This window comes from Rhinolophus ferrumequinum, chromosome 21, assembly GCF_004115265.2.
Source record: "Rhinolophus ferrumequinum isolate MPI-CBG mRhiFer1 chromosome 21, mRhiFer1_v1.p, whole genome shotgun sequence".
In the NCBI taxonomy this organism is placed as follows: Eukaryota; Metazoa; Chordata; class Mammalia; order Chiroptera; family Rhinolophidae; genus Rhinolophus; species Rhinolophus ferrumequinum.
Genome location: NC_046304.1, coordinates 17,342,650 through 17,357,056, shown reverse-complemented (window position 1 = coordinate 17,357,056; position 14,407 = coordinate 17,342,650).

Sequence of the window (14,407 nt, the reverse complement as noted above, 5' to 3'; positions counted from 1 at the left end):
ACACACACACACACACACACACACACACACACAGAGCTACATGCAATCACACAGAAACACACGCCTCAAGCAGGATTCTACACAGAGCGTAGGCCCCAGATATCTGAGCATTCATGTCCACCCCTCCAAAGATGTCAGTCTCAATGGGTCTCAGAGTGAGAGGCAGGGACTCAGGTCAAAGCCCAGACTCGTTCCTGAGAGTCCCACTCCATGGCCACCTCTGCTCCCACCCTCATCCATGCCCCTTAGCTCCTTGATGCCCCTTGACTCTAGAGAGAGTTGACTCACTGCTCTGCTCACCAGCCTTGCCCAGCCCCTCAGAAAAGCCTGACCCCGGGACTCAAAGGTGGGCAGGCCAGGAGGCAGCAAGTGAACATTTTAAGTCTCAAAAGAGCCAGGTAGAGAGGTGGTTTGGTGGGGGGGGAGCCCTCTCTTACCCTCCCACCCCCAGCCAGTAGCCTCTTCCAGAACTTCCCTCATTTAGGGCATAGTTGGATACATGAGTGCTTCCAGAGAATTCTACTGGACCTGCTCTAGTTCTGCCATCAACTTGCTGTGTGACCTTGTGCCAGTCACATCCCCCTCCCTGCACCCTTTTGATTTTGTTTACAAGGAAGATATCTACAAAAGAGGATAGGCAGGACCAGCGACATGATTTTCAGGGCTCAGTGCAAAATGACAATGCGGGGCCCCTTGTTCAAAATTATTAAGAATTTGAAGACGGTGACAGCAGAGCACTAAACCGAGATTGGGGCCCTCCTAAGCATAGGGCTTGTGCGGCTCCACAGGTCCCACCCCATTAAGCTGGCCCGAAGTGTAGCACAGAGCAGTGTAATGGTCATGATCACAAGATTAACTCTAAACTCGCCTGGTATTTGTCACTTTCATGAAGACCTTGGGGAAAGCTCCAACCCTCACTTTTCTATCTGCAAAATGGGCGTGATATCAACCCCAGAGGACTCAATGACCTGGAACCTGATAAAGAGTGGGCCTCAAGAAAGACTGCATCTTGTTATCTGGAGGAAAACCTCAGCCTAAGCGTGACCATTAGTGGGCTTCGTCCCCCCGGCGGTGTTCCTGGGGAGCCCATACGACCCACGATCAGAAGGAAATCAATGGGCAAGGCCAGAGCACCCCCATCTCCATGGAAGGATGGAGATAATCTATCCAAGGAAGCCTTCCCTTCCCACCTGTCCCCAGGGCAGCCTCACAAAGGGGAGAATCTGCCGGGGGCAACGCAGGAGCTGCAGGGAGGGTGCCAGTCAGGTGATAAACAAGCTTAAACTGCTTCCAGTAGTTTTCCTTCTTCCGGTGAGAACTCACAGTCCACCATGGACAGGATGCTACTTAGTTATAATTAGCAACAATAACAATAATCATCTTGATAATATTGGTACTGACCCCTACTGAGTGCTTATAGGCACGGTACTAAGTGCTTTATAAACATACATTATCTTAGCTTCACAACAATCCTATACAGTAGGTCCTATTATTAATGCCCACTGTATAGACTGGAAACTGAGACTCTGAGAGAGTTAAGAAACTTGCCCCAAGTTAGAGGGCTGAGCTGTGGCTGAGCCAGAATTTCAAATCAGGTGGTGTGGCTCCTATTTGAAGACCAAGCTCTTAACCACTCTGGGCTGCACCTGCATTCTCAGTTCAGAGAACACCTGCACCCCAACCCCAGTCCCCACAGCCCCCACTGACCACCTGCAGGTATTAGAGGCCTGGCATTTGCTCTTTGAAACAAAAGCCAGTGAGATATTCAGATAATTTCAACCAGGTGTGAAAAATAAAAAGCGCTTGACCAATATAGAGAAAACATGGAGGGAGGGGAAGGCGGGGAAGCAGGGGGAGGGCCCTCTAAATGAAGAGAGACAAGCAGGAAGGAATAGAGAATACGGATTGGAAGCCAGAAGTCTGGAGCGGCTCCACTGCCTGCCTCCTGGGCTGAATTTTGCTGCCTGTGCTTTCTTGGATAATTCAGTCTCTGAACTGATGATTGCTGGGACCCCAGGCACAGCACCCGAGAGCCAAAGCAACCAGCAAGTCCCCACCGGCTGTTCCTACTGCAGGTGAGCTAGGGCCCAGGGAGCCAGGAGCAGCCTGAGGGGACTCTGGGACTCAGCTCCCTGCATGCAGTGTTGGGTTGGCTTCAGATCTCATTGCCTGGCTGAGTTCTGGATTGAGTTCGATGGCCTGCAGTGGCCTGATTGAGTTCAGTCACCAGCCTCCACGAATCTCGCTAACCTTTCCTCCTTTGTGAAACCAGCCCTTGGCCCTCTCCCACAGGGCTCCCTGTGCTTAATCCCACCTTAGAATTTAATAGCTCATATTGTACTTTTACGTTCATGCTGGGTCCGCATCTAGGTCACTTCTGTATTCCTGTTCCTAGCACAGTGCCTGGTACATGGTGGGTACAAGGAAATATTTGCCAAATGTTGAATAAATCGTTCAATCCCTGATACTAAGCTATTCACGAATCTCTGGAAATTCCACACTGGTCTGCTCAAGCAAGCTCTATATTCAAATCCAGTAAATATTTATTGAGCACCTATTAAATACCAGGCCCAGGGCTACAGGCGTTCACGTATATTGATAGCCACAAACCTGTGTATTAACTTAAGTCTATAGAAGCTCATTATTAAAAATAAAAGGAAGTAAACCTTGCAGCCAAATAGATATGTTTTAGAATTCCCCACCCATCCAGGCACCTGGGGGGAATTGGATGGTTTTCTTAAAGCTGTGGTTCTCAACATATGGTTGGCACCTTAAAACTTCTCAGACGCCACCTCTAGGTATTTTGAATTCAAAATTCTGTCTTTACAGCAAAGTGGTTTGGATGCTCAGAAAGATGTAATACATATTTGTTCTTTCAGAGTCGGGCTCCGGGCTTATTAAATGTTAGCTTGCATAAGAATTGTTCCGGGCTAGATACATAACGCCTGTGTACTGCAATTTAAGTCTTATTCAAGGATAATTTTGACTACACACAATTTTGTTCTTGCACGTTAATTCGAAAATCCCCTTCCACGCGTTGGTTGGAGGGAAAATTCATTGCAGTGGAGGCTCAAAAGAAACAAAACAGTCATAGAAAATCAGGAAGGAAAGAAATGAACTTGAACCACCGCTGTCCCTGCTGACCCCCTAAACGCGAACCCTCAAATCAACACTATTAAGCCATGAAGGGGTTAGTACAAGTAAAGCAAATGCCCAAACAGCACGCATTACCCAGGGCTGGCAGCGGGCCTACGTTCCCATCCCTTCCCAAAACTGGTTTGGCCTTTCCTGCCAGTGTTTCATGCATTTCCAGGCTGGCTCCCCCTCCTGTCCCGGCACATGGCAGGAAATGGCCCAGTTAATAATGCTGGGGCGACACTCTCTTGACAAATGGTGGGGGCTCCCAGAGAGAGGCGCCCCCGTTGCACTCGGCCCCCTTCCCACGAATCCGCAGGGATTCCCTTGGATCCCTAGGTGTGATCCGGAACAGGGGGCTCCCCGAGGGGTGGCGGGGGGAGCAGGCGTACCGGGCGGGAGAGGGGTCGCCGGCCGACTTCAAAGCCGGCAGCAGAGTAAGTATTTCCGCGGCACCTGCAGCGGCGGCCAGGTCGCTGCGCCTGGCGGCTGGAACCCGCCCCTGCCCGGGAGCACAGCTTCTCTAGGCCCGGCCGGAGGAGGCAGGCAGAGGGAGGAGGGGCCGCGGCCGTGATTTAGGGCCTGGCGGTTCCGCTGGCGGCCACGAAGGTGCCTATTACCGCTAGGCTGAGCCTGGATTTCAGAAATTCCTGCTCGTCCTCTGGAAGTTCCGGCGTCGCTCCCCAGAGGGAGGACAGAACTCCCACCTTGGAGAGAAAACCCGGGAACAGGCTTGCCGGAGAAACCGACCCTATGGGGTTCTAAGAATTCGACCCTCCCGGGAGAGTTGGCTTCCAGAAAGATCTCTCAAAGAAACAGGGAAGAGTGGAGAAATCACTCGGTAGGAGGGCCAGTGGCCTCCCGCGTCCCATGGGAGCATCCACAGGAGGCTGCTGGCTAGGCTGAGGGGCCAGCCACGCAGGTTCCTGTAATTCCTATAAGTCTCCCAAACTTAATTCTCAGGCTTTCTTAACTTTCCATTGATCTTGTGAGATCCTTCGGATCTGCCCAATAACTTCCTCTTCTGCTTATGTGAAACAAATTAGATTTACCACCAAGAACGCTGACAACATAGAGCAGAAAGTAAGCAACCATCCTATTTCTTCTCTTTTAATCCCAAGCCAATCCTTGTACCTGCTATTTGCCAGCTTTGAGACCTGACGCAGTGACTTACCCTCCCTGAGCCTCGATCTCCTCATCTGTAAAATGGGTTAGTAACTGTGTCCTCATGGAGTTATGAGAGTTAAAGGACACCCTGCACAGAAAGCCCTTAGTGCAGTGGCTGGCACATACTAGGTACTCAGTAATATTCTGTTGTTGTTATTATTACTATCCTCTTTCTGGCAAACTTACTTAGCACCCCAGCGGTTCTTTCTTCCAAGCTCATGCAGGGATATGACCCTCTCCCCTGCCCCTATTCTCAGCCCACAGAGTAACCTCCCTCTATAAAGCACATCCTGATAGTTTGTTCCTTGTTGGTCCCAAGCTAGAATATTTCTTAGCCCTTCACCTACATTGACCTCTGCGGTGCCTATAACGCAGAACAGCAGAGTATTTATTAGCTGTATAGCCTCAGTTTCCTTGTCTGTAAAATGGGGATATGTTATACTATTGCTTCATCAGATTTGTTGTGAGGATTAAATAATAGAGAGCGTGACATACTCCCAGCACAGGGCCTGGCTCCTCTAAGATGCCTGGTAAATATTATTAACTTTCTCCTGCCTCTTGGCTCCCTTCCCCAGTCAGCCTGGCCACAGCGGCTGTAAATCATCCAGGTAACCCAGACTATCCTCCTCCCTCCCACCCCAGCACCAAACTCCTCATCACCTCCACCCACTAATAACCTAGTGATTGGCTTCTCATTAAAGCAATGACAAAGAGACCTCTGTGCTTTTAGCCAGGTTCTAATCGGCCATAGATCTGCCCCAGGGTCAGACAGGGGTGAAGTAGGAATTCTGGGTCTGGGGCCTGCTTGGTGTAGATAGAGGGCTCTGTCCCTCTATCTCCCAAGAGAGACAGCTTCTGCCCTGGTCTGCAAGTCTCAAGACAGGGTCCAGCTGTTGTAAGGAGGGGAAATAGGGCTCTTACCCAGTGCGCAGGAGACTGAGTCATGTGTGGTCTCAAGGAGCCATTTTTGCCTCATGAGGTTCAGTTTTCTCGTCTGTGAATTGGGAATAATAAATGAGAATATCTACCTTGTAGGGTTGATGTGTGAATAGAATGAGATAAATCCAATGAAAACTTCTAGCACTTTGTCGATTTCAGGAAATGGTAGCCATTATTATTGTAGTTGTTATTGCTTTCGTGATTATTAATTTTTGTTTTTATTGGAACCCAGGTGCCAATTTTTCCAACTCCGTTTGGTGAATAGTTTATTCTGTCTCTGATTCTTTGTAATGCCACATGTCTATAATATAATAATGATATAATAATGCCACCTCCAGCCGTCTCTCTTTAATGCCTGTTTAATCTCTTGGTCTCCTTGTTCATTTTCAGAATTGTCTTGGGTGTTCTTGGCCCTTTACACTTCTATGGGAATTTAGAATCCCTTTTTTTTTGTTCTTTAATTATTCTTCTGTGATTTTTTTCATAGGTTGTCTACGTATGTTTCTTTTTCTAGGTGGCTTCCCTTATGGTGGCAAAATAGCTGCAGGAGTTCTAGGAGTCACATACATACTCCATCATGCACAAAAAGGGGAAGAGAACTATCCAGGTAGGCCACTCCTGAAATCCTGACCCATAGAAACTATAGAATAATAAATGTTCATTCTTCTTTTAAGCCAGTAAGTTTTGAGGTCACTTGTTACACAGCAACAGGTAAAGAATGCAGCAGTTACACCATTTCCCAGCCTTCCTGCAGTTGTCTGAGTTCTCCTATGAATGTGAGCAGAAGTGATATGCACCACTTCCAGGCCGGCCCATAACAACTTCCCACATGCATCCTCTATTCTCCTTCCCCTTCCTCCTGGCTCGAAGACCTAGGGCAGCCACCAGAGCCACCAGCTAAAGGTGGCAAGCCTGGGCCCTTCCTCATGCCTGGAGGAGATCTGCCCAGGAAAACTGTCTGACTAGGAACACCCACATTGAATGGTGACATGAGCAAGAAATAAACCTATGTTTAGACCACTGAGATTTGGAGATTTATCTACTCAAGTATTTGACATCACCTTAACTAATAATACACTGTCATACAGAGCTTTACAGATAACTATTTTTATACAACCAGTGTTTATTTAAATTTGCTCATATATTTACTAATTTCTTTGCTCTTCATTACCTCCTGCTTCTCAGACATTCCAACTGGGATCTTTTCTTTCTGCCTGAATTCCGTTCTTGAGAATTTCCTCTAGGGAAAGACTGCTGGTGATGACTCGCTCACCTTTATTTCCCTTATACAAGTCTTGGTTGATGGTTATGTTTTTTGAATCGCTTTGAAGATATGATGTTGTCGGTTTACTTTCATTGCTAATTGATGAGATGTCAGCTTCAGAGTAACTGTTGCTCCTTTGAAGGTAATTTGTTTTCCAGATTGGCTTTGAAACTTGCATTGTTTTGGTTTTAATATTTCACTATGATGCATCTAAGTGTATGGGGTTTAAAGTTATTTTATCTTCTAGGATTTGTTGGGCTTCTTGAATTGGTGGCTTGTTTCTTTCCTCAGATTGGTAAAGTTCTCACCTTTATCTTTTCAAATATTGCTTCTGTTGCACTTTTGCTTTTCTTTCTCATGGTTCTCCCATCACACACAGAATAGATGTTCTATCTCCTTCTCATCTATTCTCGCTTTATTCTACAGATAATTTTTTAAAAAGCATTTGCATAAGCTTCAGTTTAACTTGATCCTCCTAACTCCTTTTGAATTTACCACCTCAAAAAGAAAAAAAAAAGAGGCAGAGGGCCTCTTTTGCCAATGAGGACGGAATCTCTCAGCAAGGCTAAGACACCCGGAGTGCAGCAGGAAGATAGCAATGACAAAGCACATGGCAGCAAAGAGGCAGGATAATCTAGTCACAAAAGTTTAAGCTCCAGGGACCAATAGCCAGGCATATGAGTCCTGAACCCACCACCCACTCACTTAGTGACCTTGGATGAGTCACGTAAATGTTTCTTGATTGGATGTCTCCATCTGAAAAATGGGAACCATACTGACTAACTTGTAGGGTTGTTTGGGGACGTTCATGAGATAATGCGAGTATATGCAAGATTCTTGGCATCGAATAGGCATTCAATAACTCTTTGATGAATGAATTAATAAGGTGTTTAGCCCAGTTTGGCGCAGTCCCTCAATGAATGTTAGCTATGGCTATTATTATGTTTATATTTTATTTACATAAACATATTACAGTTTATTACTATCAAGATTGTCATTTCAACAAGGTCCTCAGAATTTGGGAGCTTCTCAGGTCTCTTCCTCCCTGCCCCTCCAGGCTCCGCGAGACGTGCCCAGCCCCCGCCGCAGGACTCGGACAGCCCCACGATAAATCAGGCCCCACAGGTCCGCAGCCTGTAATTAACACACCGCAGTGGGCGGGTCTGGGGCGGCTCCGCCCACCCTGTCCCAGGGGCTTCCTGCGCCCCCTCCCTCTCCAGAAGGGGGAGGGAGGGCTCAGGCTGCTGGGGGGTCCTCCACTGCCCGTTGATTTATCGTCCTCTGTGTGAAGGAGATTTACGAGCTAAGACCGGGAGCTAGAACCGTGTTGGAAGGCGCGGGTGGGGGGGGACGAGGGGCACCGCAGCGCCCAGAAGCGACGGAGACTGGTGGTGACCCGCGTTAGTCCTGCGGGCTGGCCGCACATCCTGCCACAAACCGCTCGAATGGGAGGGGCCGGGGGCTCGCGGACCCCAGGTCCTGGCGCTTCCTTCACTCGGTCTCCCATGGCCAGGATCTGAGCTGGGGATTCCTTGTGCTTACTGATTATTCACTACATCCTGCAGGGTTCTGGTATAATATCCATATATTCTCCCATAATGCAAAGAGCCCAGGCCGGGACCGGACAGCTGCTGGGGGTGGGTCAGGGAAGGGGAAGAAAGAGGGTGAACGTTCTCCAGGCACTGCTGAGGTCTCCTTAGCTTTAGAACAGCCCTTTGCCATAAGTATTGTTACGCCCATTTCAGAGATGTGGAAACAGCCTCCCAGAGGTTTAGCAGCTAGTGGGAGGTCAGGTATCCGGATTGTTGTTCATTGTGGGGTTGAGGCAGGCCCATAGACACACGGTGAATGTCTTCACAAGGATTCAGTGAGGAAAGGGGCTTTGGCTCCAGGGGCCTGTGGGCAGACGAAGAGGTCACCTAGGCACTTTAACCGGATCTCACTCAATTGGGAATATTCCTGATAGGCAGCAAAGAATACCAGCTGCTTCTCTGGTGGGATGAGGCCTGTCTTCAAATACAGCCCTCCACCCTGCCCACTGTGGTGTGTGGCAGCTCCTGAGTGGGGCTGGGTTTCCCCACCCAGCAGGGTCTCAGCTCCCTCAATACTTATGTTGGAAGGAATAAGTATAACCCTCACCCCCGGGGTCATCAGGACATAGAAGAAAGACCTTTCAGTGGATTTTGAGCCACACAGATTCAAGCTCAAATCCTGGCTCCACCTGGGACTAGCTGGGTAACCTTAGGTAAATAACTGTTAACCTCTCTGAGCTTGTTTCCTCATTTTAAAAATTAGGCTAATAAAACCCTCCTCACTGGGTGTTGTGAGGGTTAAATCAGATAAAATGTGGAATCATTTAAGACAACTCCTGGCACAAATATTGTGCTGTCTAGCAAATATTTCCTCCCAGGGTACAGGGTTGGAAATTTTGTTTGTTTCTACATTTTTGTTCAAATGAGCTCCATAGTCGACATCAGGACTCAGGGTGGAATTTCATAGACTCCAAGTATGTTAAGACAGGAACAGATCATCTTACTCTAGGATTCTGCACCTTGACTAACTTATAATGTGTGTGTGTGGGGGGAAGGGTGAATCTCCCCAAATTAATTCATCAGTATTTATGGAACAGTTACTGTGTGTCAGGCACTGTTCTAGTCTATGGCAGTAAACAAAACAGACAACAAACCCTGTCTTCCTGGAGCTTACATTCTAGTGGCTAGAGACAAATAGATAAAATATATATTGTGTATCTAAAATGTTACCTCTACAGTCACGCTCAGCTTAGTGATGATACTTTCTGAGAAATAGGTCATTAGGTGATTTCGTTGTGGGATCATAGCTGCACTTAGACAAACCTGGATGGCATCGTCTACGTATGCACCTGGGCTATATGGTACAGCTTATTGCTCCTACTACACTACACACCTATATAGCATGTTACCGTACAAAACACCAGATTAAATCAATCACAAGAGAAAATAATGCAATCGAGAGAGATGGGGTAAACACAAGATGTATGAGGCTGTTGCCCATATAACATGGCAGACTGTTTGATAGCAAACTTTTTTTTATAGGTAGAAAGAGTATACTCTGAAATAACTAAAGAGTGTAGTAAATACAAAAAAATCAGTAAATAGTTGTTTATTATCACTATCAAGTATTATGTACTATATATAATTGTATGTGCCATACTTTATACGACTGGCAGCACAGTAGATTTGCTTATACCAGCATCATCACAAATATGGGAGTAATGCGCTGTATTAGGACCTTACGACTGTTCTGACGTCACTAGGCAATAGGAATTTTTCAGCTCCATCTTATGGGACCACCGTTGTATATGCTTCATCATAGGTATGTATGTGCAGGAAAAAACATAATATATGTAGGGTTTGGTACTATCTGCAGTTTCAGGGTCTTTGAATGTATCCCCTGTGGATAAAGGGGGGGCTACTGTACTCAGTGATGGTGGTCTTCTCAGAGCTTCCTGGAGGAAGGCAAGTAAAAGAAATTATCTCTCAGAAACATAGCTAAATTCTTTCTCCTGAAAGGTGTTCCTTTGGGCTATTTCAAAAAGTTTCCCTTCAAACATGGGTAACTTAGATAATAACTTTTTACTACTAGAGACTGCGGAACTTTGGAATGAGAAAATTGCGCTATCTAAACCAGGGCGTGTGGGAAAGCAAAAGTTGAGTGGTGTCTCGGCGCCTTCTGCTGGTCAGATGTGGAACTCCAAGGAGACAGTCAATCTAGATCTCTAGGCCTGCCTCCTCAAGACTAGATCTTTGGGGGCCTGACGGAAGCACAGATTCCTGATGAGAAAGGATATTGTTCTTTACAGCCCTTGGTCAGCTTCCTCCTGCACTTCCCTCAGGGGGTCTCCAACTTTTCACCACTTGCAACTCACAGTCTTTTGATAGTCCCTCTCTCAGCAAGTATCCCACCCTCACCTCCTGCCTCATGAAAGAAACATTGAGGTTATCGGCTATGGCCCTCAACATCCGGCCCTGGCCCAAAAAAATACCTGTCTGCACCCACCTGGGCCTCATTTCTTTCTGCTGGCTGAAGCTAGTCCCTCCCGCTGAGCGGGGACCCTTTCCGCTCCCATCTCACAAAACCTAGACTTTGTCCCTCTCTCTCCAGTATTTTTTTCTTTTACTTTTTTCTTTAATAGACGATTTTTTAAATGATGTTAAATTTACAGAAAAATTGAGAGGAAAGTACAGAGAGTTCCCATATCCTCTGCACCCCAGTTTCCTTTATTATTAACACCTTACATTGCAATAGTACATTTTTACAACTAATAAACCACTATCGGTGCATTATTATTATTAAGTAAAGTCCATCATTTATTCCGATTTCCTTAGTTTTTTGTCTGATGTCCTTTTTCTGTTCCTGGATCCCATCCAGGATACTATATCACATTTATTTGGAATTTCAAATTATTTGGAATTTGTCTACGTTGGAGATTTGTCTCTTTTCCCCCATTTATTTATTTATTCAATCTTTTATTTATTTCATTATGAACTCATAGATATTCATCTAATATAAATTTAACATAACTTTGGGTTATAATCCAATAATATTTTATTTATTGCTCAAATTGTTCTCTCTCCTATATTTTTAACTTCTTTGGTGTCAGACACATAGTGATATAATCAAGCCTTGCTCAATGATATTTATTGCAGCGCTATTTCAAATAGCAAATATTGGAGATAACCTAAATATCCATGAATTGGGGAATGATTAAATGAGTTTTGTTACAACCATTGTATGGAATACTGTGTAACTCCCTCCCCTCTCCCTATCACTTTCTTTCAATAAAAATAGCTCTTCGTATACTTGCATGGAAAAATATAGTGATTAAAGCCACAGGATCTAGAGACCAACCGAGTTCAAATTTTGGTTCCATGAACTTGAGCAAATTATCTCCTTGAGCTTATTTCCTTATCTGTAAAATAGTGATTACAAGAGAATCTGTATCATAGGGTTGTTGTGAGAATTAAGTAATATACATAGAGTACCAAAAACTGTGCCTGGCATATAGTAAGCTTCAATAAATGTCAATTATTATTGATGTTATTATGGAAATGACGATGATGATGATGACTGTTCTTAGGTCTAGTGAGGCTGAAGAACAGGTACAGGTAGAATGGCAGGGAGAGGGAGATAAAGGAAGGGAATTGTGTTCGAGAGAGGGGAATATTGGGGTTTACGGTTTCAAAGCAGGAGCAGTTCCTGGGATGTAATAGCCTAGGCTGAGGTCCTGGAGGGAACAGTGTGATATGGATACACCTGAAAGCTCCTTCCTCCCTGCACCTGCAGGCATTCAGAGTGTCCATCCTTTGTGTTCCCCTGGGGTCTCACCCAGGATCCACTCTTCCTGCCTCAGCTCCATAGGAGCCTTTTGCCAATCCCTGATGCCTTTTCAGAGGTACCCAACTCTCTTCCTGTCCCAGGACTCCAGGAATGGATGAGAGGCCTTACTACCACAGAGAATAAGCGCTCTGGCAGAGTACTTAGGTGGCACACAGAGGCGACTGGTGAGAGCTTGGGCTCCGGGGGAGCTTCCAGAACATGAGGCTATTTTTAGCCGGGCACAGATGCCCAATTCCCAGCTAAGGGAGGGGGCATGGTAGGTGGAAAGCAATTTTGTTTTCACCGTTTATTATTTTATTAACTACTTAGGATGCCATATACAGTGAGCATAACCTGGTTTTATTGCTAGGTTTCCTTTTCACGATTCCTTCCTGCTTATTACTTCAGAAACAACATTCTCCCCCAGGGGCCAGAGAGGGATCAGGGAGAAAATGAAATTGACCAAGTGACAATGAATGAGGGCAAGGAAGGGATAAATATTCCATGCTGCTCAATCAGCAGTGGGATTGGGTCCAAAAAAACACTTAGCCTCACAAATTGCTCTCTTATCTTCCCTGTAGTGAGTTTGCTCCGAAGGGTTTGGAAAACTATTGCTGCTAATCAAAGGCGGCAGGCCCTTTGCTGGAAGGGGGCCAGCATAAGGCCCAGCAGGAGTCTGAATTGTGCCTGGATTCATTATCTAGTCCAGCGTTTTAGTGGTAGGTTTTTGTTTGATTTCAAAGTGAGATGGTTAAGTCATTATTTGTTAAATTATAGCTTTTAATTAGCAGATCTATTGAAATGAAAAGCCTGACAGAAGCTCACATGTCTCTAAGTTTTTGTTTGGGAGTTATAATTATCGTTGTCTGTTAACGATTAGTTGGGGGCGTTAAAGTCTTTCTTTTAAGAAAATCCTCAAATTATACGCTGTTGGGGGAGGGGGCGAATAGAGATGTCAGTAAGCTAGAGATAGACCTTACAAGGGATGCTATGTTCATCAAAACCAAAGCCCAAGCTTCTTGTATTTGCAGAAAAAGAGGGGGACAGATGTTTTATAATAATTCACATATTTTTTTGCCTAGAATGAGCCCAAGATACGAATTAAGGCACCAAGAGGGTAATGAATTGACCAAGAGAGTGGGTAGCCAAGGCCCTGGTTACAGATGGAGTTTTGTTTACCACTTACCCTTTCCTGAATCTCCCAGAAGGTAAGGAGGATAAGGGCTCAGGATCAGCCTTGGTAGATTTTCCCCTTTGGGAATTAGCTTTCTGCCATCTAGAGGAACATAGTTCAGACCTAGCGTCTAAAGCTGCCTTCTTCCTAGTACCTGGTTCAGCCGATGCTCCGCTAGTTGCAGAACGGTCTTGTATCCAGCAGGGGGCGCGCCACTGCCTTATTTAGAGCTCTTGCCTCCATCCCTCCGGAAATCACATCTCCGTGAGCTGTGTGATTTTCTTCCAGTCTCTGTGGGTTTTTCTTTTCTGGTAACTGCCAGGGTGCAGATTACAATTTCTGCGCATTGGGCCTCGGGCTGTGAGCGGCTGTTAAGGAGGGTGCCCGGTTTTCTTCATCTTTCCACACCCAAAGAAAGCATCACTGCTCACTGCACAGGCCTGAAGCAACTAGACACATCCAGAGGCCCCCAGAATTGGGGACATTTCCCCCAAGACTCCTTGGTCTGTGCTCTGCAGGTCCCACCGACAGCGGGTGGGAAGCCTCTCTAGAGCGCAGGGTGACCCCACACCCACTGTCCCTTCTGCGACCTCCTCTGGAGCTTCGACATCTAGTGCCATTGGGCCACAAACTTCATTAGGGCAGAAACCAGGCTTGTCCTGTCATCTATTACCTGCACCCAGCACAGGGCCGACACAGGCACACAAAAAATACTCAGTGGATGAATAAATAAATACATGTAAGCTGTTATTTTAATTATTTCATTCTCTCATGTACTGAGCATGTACTCTGTGTGTCAGGCACTGGGGAATTCGTTAGAGATAGAAAATATAAATCCAGTCCTCAAGGAGATTACAATCTGGAAACAGAAACAGACATGAACTTGAGCAACTAGAATTTCTACCTTCCCCTAGTTTGTGGCCAACTTCATTTAGTCAGCAAAATCACACCAGTCACATAAGTAGGGGTGCATACTGGCTGAATGTGACAATGTCCTTCTGAAATTCAACCACTTCTTGTCTTGGTGATGAGCTTGATTCCTGCCCACTTCCCAGAGTTGTGAAGGCAGGGTCAGGTTCCAAGTCAGATCCCCTCAGTATCCTATGACTTTGAAGCCCCAAATTACACTCTACACCCTACACTTCCTATGAAACCAGGCCATCTTGCAAAAGGTTGCTTTTGACCCAACACCTTTTGGCTTGTACATCAGGGTCTTTCGAGTGATTTTTTCCTTTGGAAGGGGAGATGAGAACACAGCCCATTCATAAATAGCACTTTGTCCTGAAGAAGTTTTGCTGCTAAAGGTGTCTTGTTTATTTTGATTTTGCTTTAGACTGTAGATTTGATGCTCCGCCTCCTCATCCAGCTTT